Below are 10,213 nucleotides of genomic sequence, written 5' to 3'. Positions count from 1 at the left end.
CAACCTCTTTGGCACCAGGGACCAGTGCTGTGGAAGACAATTTTTCCATGGACGGGGTAGGGGGGAGGTGGTTCAGGCAGTAATGTGAGTGATGGGGAGCGATGGGGAGCGACGGGGAGCGGCAGATGAAGCTTTACTCACTTGCCTGCCGCTCACCTCCTGCTCTGCAGCCCAGTTCCTAACAAGCTGCAGACCGGTACCGGTCTGCAGCCCCGGGGTTGGGGACCCCTTCTCTAAGGATATAGATGAATCATGTTAGCTCTTTTAAAAGATGACTGTTGGGACTCCCCTGGTGGTCCAGTGGCTGAGACTGCACGCTCCCAATGCAGGGGACCCGGGTTCAATCTCTGGTCAGGGAACTAGATCCCACATGCCACAACTAAAGATCCTGCATGCTGCAACTAAAGATCCTGCATGCCACAACTAAAGATCCCGCATGCTGCAATGAAGATCCCACATGCCACGACTAAGACCTGGTGCAGCCAAATAAATAAATATTTTTTTTAAAAAAAGATCAATGTTTATTGACTTGGAGGTGTGGTGTGTGTTTATAGTTCTCAGAAAACTACTGAATATGTCTTCAATAAGCTTTTCCTTCTCTATCCACACTGCCTTATCCTTGGTTCTTACTTACATTGTCTTTTGCCTGAATCACTGCAATAAGCTCTCATGCAATCTCCTTCATTCATATTCTAATAACCACAACTGCCAAAGGGATTTTTTAAAATTTTAACTATATTTAAATACCTTTCTTCTTATTACAGAATTAATACATTTATTGTGGACATCAGAAAAGAGTTTGTAATAGCACAAAAAGATAATCACCATTAACACTGTATTATATATACTTCCAGCCATTTTCTATAAATAAACATACATCTTCAGATAAAAAGGATTATATTATACATACTTTATATGCCCTACTTTTTTTTTTTTTTTTTTTTTTTTTTGCGGTACGCGGGCCTCTCACTGTTGTGGCCTCTCCCATTGCAGAGCACAGGCTCCGGACGTGCAGGCTCAGCGGCCATGGCTCACAGGCCTAGCCGCTCCGTGGCATGTGGGATCTTCCCAGACCGGGGCACGAACCCATGTCCCCTGCATAGGCAGGCAGACTCTCAACCACTGCGCCAACCAGGGAAGCCCTGCCCTACTTTTTAAAATTAGAGTTGTGAACAATTTCTTAGTATAAAATTACCTAGTAAAAAAATATTTTATTATTATTTTTTAATTTTTATTTTATTTTACTTTTGGCTGCATCGGGTCTTAGTCATGGCATGCGGGATCTTCGTTGAGGCATGCAGGACCTTTCGTTGTGGTGCACAGGCTTCTCTCTAGTTGTGGCGTGTGGATTTTCTCTTCTCTAGTTGTGGCACACAGGCTCCAGGGCACATGGGCTCTGTAGTTGTGGCGTATGGGTTCCAGAGCATGTGGGCTCTGCAGTTTGCGGCACGCAGCCTCTCTAGTTGAAGCGTGCGAGCTCAGTAGTTGTGGCGCATGGGCTTAGTTGCACTGCGGCATGTGGGATCTTAGTTCCCTGACCAGGGATCGAACCAGAGCCCCCTGCATTCTAAGGCAGATTCTTTACCACTGGACCACTAGGGAAGTCCCTAAAAATATTTTAAAATATCCTATAATAAACATCTTTGTACATGCATCTTTGTTCATATCATAATTAACTCTTCTGGGGTAGAATTGCCAGGTCAACGGGGATGCATATTTTTAAGACTTTGAATCTTTGCCAAATACTCCATGGAAAGGTTTTACTCATTTATTATGTTTCCACCAGTAGAGTGATCATTTTAATGCAGAAATCAAATTGTTACTCAAAGACTTGGAAAAAACTTACAGCTTCAAAAACACAGGCCAGAGAAGGCTCGGAAATAAGGCTGTTGTAGTCATTTGGGCCAGCAAGTTTCCACATATAGTTGTGGCCCACTACAGTCTTCCTGACGAAACATGAAGAGTTCAAAATATGAAAGTTCTTTCTTCAACTCTTAGAACAAATGCCATGCAAGGCCAAGGACTTTCATTTTTATATATGACTAAGTACTTAATAGCTTTCTTCATTAATTATTAAGAGTGATTAAAATTTTATAGTCTCAAAAAGAAAAAAAGTGCAGTACTGCCAATTATCAAAAACTTTGGCTGCCACAGAAAGTTTGGTAATGATGCAAATTTCCTGCCACACATGTGACAGCACAGATTGCTGGAATTTCCACAGTTTTCAGGAATGATTTTGAGGGGACTGGGGAGACTTCATAGTGTCTTAAGTTTCAAATACAGCCGTTCTTGTATGTGTTATTTCACGGGTCAAATATAGTTGTTTTTCTGGTTTTATGATATTGTTCATGCATAAACGTTATGATATTGCCACTTGGGGTTGCTATTTTGTTCCTCCCTAATTCTTTGTTATCATCAAATTCTCTTCTCACAAGAAGTGGAATGGATGGGTTAGGTGTATTACGAGGTCTTTTGTGCCAATTAACATATGTGCAAATCATTGGTCTGAATGCCTCAAAATCTCACTGCCCTGAGTCTACGTTGATTTACTAAGTTGGTTAACCTAGTAAAGAGACCTGGTAAATTATTGCCTATAAGGTGATCAGATGTTTGAAAGAAGGAAAGAAAACAGAGTGGCTGAAAGCAATTTTGGGAAAGAGTGACAGGAGGCTCACAGACTCACCCTTTCTCCTCCCAACTCTTGGTTTTTAAAACAGCGGTCTTATGTGACAGAATATATGTAGGAATATATATTATATGAATATATATATAAAACAGGACTCAAACATTAGCAGGGGTAAGAGATCTGAGCCACCTATTAGCCTAATAGAAACACAAACAACACTGTGTTGAGAACTGCACCAATACTGTTTTGTACTCAGCTCAAGCTACCCAGCTGCTGGCCTACAGATTCATGAAACTCCTGCTTTGAATCTGAAAGACTAGCAGGAAAGAGGAGAGAGCTCTTCCTACATAAGTGATTATTGGAGGAAATGGAGATATCTGTATAACTGGTTCTGAAGATCGGTTCAAAGTTTCCCCTTGATTTTAAAATATATAGGATTTACCTTGACAAACAGCTCATGAGACGATATGAGAATCTGGTTTTCACCAGTCCAGCTCGCATTTCAACAGGAATTCCGTAATGTTACGAGCCCGAGGAAGAACTGCTCCACTGCATGGCAGTACATTTCCATTCCCTTATGGAGAAAAAGGGGACGAGAAAATTAGCTAAATCAGTTCTGCTTGATTCTGCTCACATCTCTACTGCCAAGAGTAGCAGTTATTCACCAACAGGCACTAGAAATACCCACACACCCAGAGACATGTACAGTCAAGCATTTGTTAGACTATAACTTAATAAGCATGTTGTTTTCCATTATCCAGGCCTCTAGATAAAATATTCAGTACCATCAAAATTTGGCTTGCCTTAACAGCAGAATTTTATGCACATTTCTAGGTCAGCTATAAATCACAAATAGTTACTTTTCATCCAAGACAAAGTTCCAAAAAGTTTTCTCTGCCCATCCTCTGAGGTAGGATGAAACAACACCAATGAGGGTCCCTGACAGGCCACAAGCAAGGGTAGGAGAGAAGATGCAATGACAGAAAAAGAAAAGCAGGGATAAGTGGAAAGAAAAGAGAGGAAAGACTAAAGGTAATAGAACATTTATAAGACAAATGTGAATGATCTCATGTGTTACAGTACTGAATTGCCATAGGTTATACTTATTCAGCATCATCTACCCTATGCCAGACACTGTTCTAAGTGCTTTTATATGCATTATTTAATTCATTCAACACACATTCGTGGCACACCTTCTGTGTGCCAGGCACTGTTCTAAGAATGTTCTGTAGAGAACAAAATAGGTGAAAATCTCCTCCTTCTTGGAACTTACATTTCAGTAGGGAAGATCTTATTTAATCATCCAATAAGGAAATGAGATAGGAAAAGTATGTGAGAAGGGACAGAAAAAGAGAATTTAGGAACAGGGAGATAAAGGAGATGAAGGTCAGAGTGAAGTGTCCTTTTCAAGGCTTTCAGATGCTAGAAAGAAGATAAATCTCTGTTCACGCCTCAGCTCCTCCAACATAAAGGTTTTGGAAGGTCTCCAACATAAAGGCTTCAGAAGGTCCCACCATAACCAATTTAGTAAAAAGCCTGAATTGGAAATGTCTGAAGAAATATACTTCTATATTATATCAAATGTATATAGCAATTTGAAATGCTAACAAAGTCTTTCTGAGTAGATATCCTGTTTTAATAAAAATACAAGACCTATTTGTAACAAGCAACATTCACCTGCACATATAACCCTTGTTTCTCTCAGTCTTTTTCAGTGAAAGAGGAAAAAAAAACCCAGTGACCTAAGAAAAGATAAACCAGATATTTGGCTGAATCCCTCACCAGCACCAATTATAATACTAATAGATGCCATTTATTGAGGACTTTCTATTTGCTGTATAACAAACTATCCCAAAACTTAGTCATTTCACAGCAATGAATTATTATTTCTCATAATTATATAGGTTGGCAGGTCAGTTCAGGTCTCAACAGCTCACTCACATGGCTGCATTCAGGTGGGACTCCGGCTCCCTGATGCCTCTTTCTCCATGTGGTCTCTTACCACACAAGCTAGGCTGAGCTTCCCTACAAAGTGGCACAAATGGTCCAAGAGAGCAAAAGTGGAAACTGCCAGGCCTCTTAAGACCTGGGCTTGGAATTGGCCAACAACACATCTGCCACGTCCTACTGGCCAGAGCAAGTCATAAGCCCAGGCACACTTCTAGGGGAAGGGAAATAGATCCCACCTCTTTTGGGGAGGAATATTGATCCTTACAATGATGAGAATTGTTGGCAACCATTTTGCAGGCAAGCCATCTCACTTGCCACATGCCAAAAACTATACTATCTTAATGAATCTTCAACAGCAACTTATGAAATAATCACCATTTTATCCCTATTTTACAATAAGGAAAATTAGTTCCTGAAAGGTTAAATATCCTCCTGCAAGTAGGTGGCAGACCTAAGACCAGATCTTAATCACCTTCAGAGTTCCAATTCACAACTATCCCTCAATACAACAGTCAGTAGAGTTAGAGGCATTGAACCCCATGTTCCCTCCCCCTTAGGGAAGCAGGAAAGCATGGCAATGAAGAGCTTGAACTCGGATCAAATTGCCTTGGTTCAAATCTTGGCTCTAAGTCTCATTAGCTCTGTGACTTTGGGCTAGTTACTTAGACTCAAGTTCACAATCTTCAGAACAGGGCTGGTAACAATATCTACTCCACAGGACTATTATGAGATAATGCATGTAAAGCACTGCCTGGATAGAGTATGTGCTCCATAAATGTTAATTACTTTTGTTATCCCCTGCGTGTCCTGACTAGTTCACCCTGAATCAAGCAGTACTGCAGTGCCAAGACCATGGTCTCCGAGGCTGCTGCTGACCAGTGATCCTGAGTCTATGCAACTTAATCATCATCTTCCCTGTTGGCCTTGCTTCTAATTCTGCTTTGCCTCTAGACCCATGCTGCTGCTGCAGTAACCACTGCAGAGGGTCCTGCTTCACTGTGGTCCCTCTCTGCTCACTAGTTGCACTTCCTGCTTCCTTCTGGAGCTTCCACTTCATGCTAGAGATCTGGTGGCCGTCCGTGTTTATCTAACAACATTCTCCCTTTGTCAGTGCTTTGTTAATTCTTCTGATTACACAAAGGAAGAACGGCTCTCAGGGTCAACCCCATTAATACCTTGCTTCGTCTTTGACTATTTAAAAAAGGCTCACAAACATCCCTTTCTAACAAGGGAAGAGGGAACAGAAGTTTCCCCAGTTCCAAACATTTGCTGGATGTTTCCTGTACCAACTCAGTTCCTTTTCTGCTGTCTGTGCTTTCAAAGAACTGCCGTGTTTCAGAATGAGTGACCACTAGGTGGCAGGGGTGTTTTGCTCCCCAGCTCATTACCTTCTTCCTACTTGCAATCTCAATTACAGCCAAAATACAGTTCCTTTTAAGATGAATGAGTTGCTTTTAAATAAACCTACTTATCCATAGGAAGTTTAAGGTGAACGATAAATTTCAAGGACATTCTCTTGAAAATTCACTGTGATGTCACTAATTCTATTGGAGAGTTCTCGCAGGAGTTATATTACTTAAAGCAGTTTTATAGCCTTTGGCTTGACAGGACTTGGGAAAAGTAAACAAATCTCAGCTTGTCCAGGGCACGGCCAAAGCTGATTGCTTTCCTCTCTAGTTGTTATCATCACCTGACAGGCCAAAGGTCCGTTGGGTTAAGAGTTCATGGACTCCTAGTCTACCATATCATTTCATTAATAGGATTGTAGACACATCACTTGTTTCCCAATGAGGTCCCAAAAGGTTTTCTTGGGGACGATGGAATTTTAGTAGTTTCTTGAGTGAGAAGCAGGTGTAGGGGTATCCTTTCTTTCAATTACATCCCCACAGGAATCCAACCTGGCAAGCGGAATCCTAACAAAATAGGTTGGGAGCTATAAAGAAGAAAAGTAGAGAGGGGCTTCCCTGGTGGCGCAGTGGTTAAGAATCCGCCTGCCAATGCAGGGAACATGGGTTCATAGCCCTGGTCCAGGAAGATCCCACATGACGTGGAGCAATGAAGCCCATGCGCCACAACTACTGAGCCTGCACTCTAGAGCCCACGAGCCACAAACTACTGAGCCCACAAGGCACAACTACTGAAGCCTGCACGCCTAGAGCCCATGCTTTGCAACAAGAGAAGCCCACGCACTGCAACGAAGAGTAGCCCCTGCTCGCCGCAACTAGAGAAAAGCCTGCGCACAGCAACAAAGACCCAACGCAGCCAAAAATATAAATAAATAAAATAAATTTTTTTTTTAAAAGGAAGAAAAGTAGAGAAAGGTACAAAGTGGGCAGCAGAAAGGCCAGAAGTGCTGATAAAACCCTCACCTAACAGTATGGGGAATCAAAAGATACTGTCTACAGCTGATAAAACAAAAAAATGTTTCATGTATCGCTTAAATTTACCCCAGTAAATTTAACATAGAGGAACAAACTATATTGGGCTGTAACTTTAATGGAAGGGGAAGGGAGGGGGAAATAGGCTAAATCTCAAGTACCACAACAGACTTCACAGATAACGCCAAAATTGAAAAAGCAAAACATAGCACTTCAAGCATGCTATTTAGCGACATGGAGGAAATCACCATGTAAACTAAAGGCAGACGTGGTTAACAGTCCTTGCTTCCGTACAAGAGCAGAGGAAGGGACAGGGCTGGGGAGTGGCTGTACTCTTTAACTTTCTAACCACGATATTGTTTTACCCTTATGAATAGGCAAGGATAGACAGCTATTAGGGTAAAATAGATATCTGTGTTCATGGGAGCAACTACCACTCAGTTCCTAATTTGTGTCACTGTATCTGATAGGGATTATTAAATTTAATCATTTGCTTATTTACTTAGGGGTCACTTTAGTTTACTATAATACAACTACCAGTTAGGAATTAGAAGCTTCAATTTCTACAGGTATGTGTTACTTATTCAAAACTGGCATTTTCAAGCAAGGATGCACTTTAGTCAATATTTTCACAGCAGATCATCAGGGTTTGTCTGATGTAAGCTAGAATACTATTTTGGTTCTGGTTTATGACTCTTTGCAATAAACCAGAACCAGAACTCTAAAGAGCAAATATGTCCATTTTTACTTCCTCTGTAGCATTTTGGCCTGAGCTCTTGAGCATTCATCCCCCAGCAGAATATGGGCACTTTGAACCAGCAAAATCTGCTAGGTCTGACCCTTAAACTTCCTGTTCTTTACCTTGTTTTCAAACCCACATCCAATTCATCAGCAGTGACAGGTCATCCCTCAAAATACACTAGAATCTGACAATTCTCACCACACCCACCCCTAATATCCTAGTTTGAGTCATCGTTCTCTCTCACTTGGACCACTGAAATGGCCTGGGGACTGCTTCCATTCCTGCACTCTACTGTTCTCCGTGCAGCAGCCAGAGTGATTCTTTTAAAATCTAAGTCACGGTGACAATTTGTAAAACATTGGCCTATATGATGTACCCATCCCATCTTATCTTCTCCCTCTCTCCCCCTCATTCTCTCCTCCCAGTCTACACTGGCCTCCTGGCTGGCTATTCCTAAACCCTGTTGAACATGTTCCTGCCCTCAGCCTGGAATGCTCTTCGCCCAGATACCCAAATGGCTTGCTTTTCATTTCCTTCAGGTTCTGCTTTGTCACCTTATCAAAGAGGCCTTCCTGACCACCTGATATAAAATAGGTTTTCCCCTCCATCTCTCTAGCACTCTTCATTAGTTTTTCTCCGTAATACTTATCATCACAGGGATGATATGTGTATTTTTCTGTATTGTCTGTCATTTCCATTAGCATATAAGCTCTAGAAAAAATTTTCAGTGCTGTATCTTTAGTGCCTGAGAGTGTCTAACATGTAATACATGTTCAAGAAGTTCTGTTGCAGACTTCCCTGATGGAGCAGTGGTTAAGAATCCACTTGCCAATGCAGGGGACACGGGTTCAAGCGCTGGTTTGGGAAGATCCCACATGCCGTGGAGAAACTAAGCCCGTGCGCCACAACTACTGAAGCCCGCGCGCCTAGAGCCCGCACTCCGCAACAAGAGAAGCCACTGCAATGAGAAGCCCACGCACCGCAATGAAGAGCAGTCCCCCGCTCGCCGCAACTAGAGAAAGCCCGCATGCATCAACGAAGACCCAACGCAGCCATAACTAACTAACTAACTAAATTTATAAAAAAAAAAATTCTGTTGCTTCAACGACAGACCTAACATTACAGGTAGTTACTGTCTTAGGGTAATGTTTCCCCACGTGTGTGACCTGTTTATGAGAGACAATTTAAATAGTATAAAGGTATGCATTAAATAACACTGAATCAAGTGGAAAGAATCTTTTCAATATTTTAATCCCTCTCATTATGTCAAGAAGGTCTCATTTAATGCAATTTTGTCTCTAATACTTGATAATTTATCCTTTTAAAAAGCAAATGGGCCTCACATTTAGAACCTTTTATAGGGAACACTATCTGGCCAGCATTTAATAACTTTGTTTCCACTGTATTTTTTTAATGGCACGATTTATTTTAATTATGTAACACGTTAATCTCATTTAAAGCTTGCAAGAACTCTTATGAGAGAAGTAGCATTTTGCATGTGAGGAAACTGCAGAAGAGTTTCCCATGACACCAAAGTTTCCTTTAAGACAAACTTCACCAATTTAAATATTTTAAACTGTACAATTCAGTGTTGCTTAGTAATAGTCACAATGTTGTGCAACCATCACTACTTCCAGAACATTCTCAACACCCCAAAAAGAAACCCCATACCCTTTAGCTATCACTCCCCAATTTCCTCATTCCCCCCAGCCCTAAACAACCACTAATCTTTCTGTCTGTATATATTCGCCTATTCTAGACATTTCATACAAATGGAATATGTGGTCTTTGGGGACTGTTGTTTTTTTTCACTGTGCATGTTTTCAACGTTCATCCATGTTGTAGCATGTTTCAGTACTTCATTCCTTTTCTTAATGACTGAATAATACTGCATTGTGTGGATACACCACTTTTGTTTACCTATTCATCAGCTGAGGGATATTCTGGTTGTTTCCACTTTTTGGCTCTTATAAATAATGCTGCTAAGCACATTCATGTAAAAGTTTTTGTTTGAACATCTGTTTTCAGTTCTCTTGGGTATATAGCTACCAGTAGAAATGCTGGATCATAAGGTAATTCTGTTTAACTTTATGAGGAAAGGACAAACTGTTTTCAACAGTGGCTGTACCATTTTGCATTCCCACCAGCAAAGCCCAAGTGTTCCATTGCTCCACACCCTTACTGAAACTTGGCATGTCCACTTTTTAAAACTTTTAGCCACTCAAATAGGTATTTCACTGCGGTTTTAATTTGCATTTCCCTAATGACTAGTAACCTTGATCATCCTTCCACGTGACTGTTGACCATATGCGTGTCTTCTCTGGAGAAATATTCCAAATGGCCTTTGCCCATTTTTAAATGAATTACTTTTTGTTGAATTGTAAAATCTCCTTCTAAAATAACTTGTTGAAACTATAAATTTAAAGAAAAGTGTTACGTAAACAACAGTACAATTGGGCAAAAATAATGAAGGCAATGTACAACTCAGGGACTAGTTTGAGCAATACTGGCTCAGAC

Source organism: Lagenorhynchus albirostris, chromosome 10 (assembly GCF_949774975.1).
Source record: "Lagenorhynchus albirostris chromosome 10, mLagAlb1.1, whole genome shotgun sequence".
Taxonomy (NCBI): domain Eukaryota; kingdom Metazoa; phylum Chordata; class Mammalia; order Artiodactyla; family Delphinidae; genus Lagenorhynchus; species Lagenorhynchus albirostris.
This window is presented reverse-complemented; position numbering follows the sequence as displayed.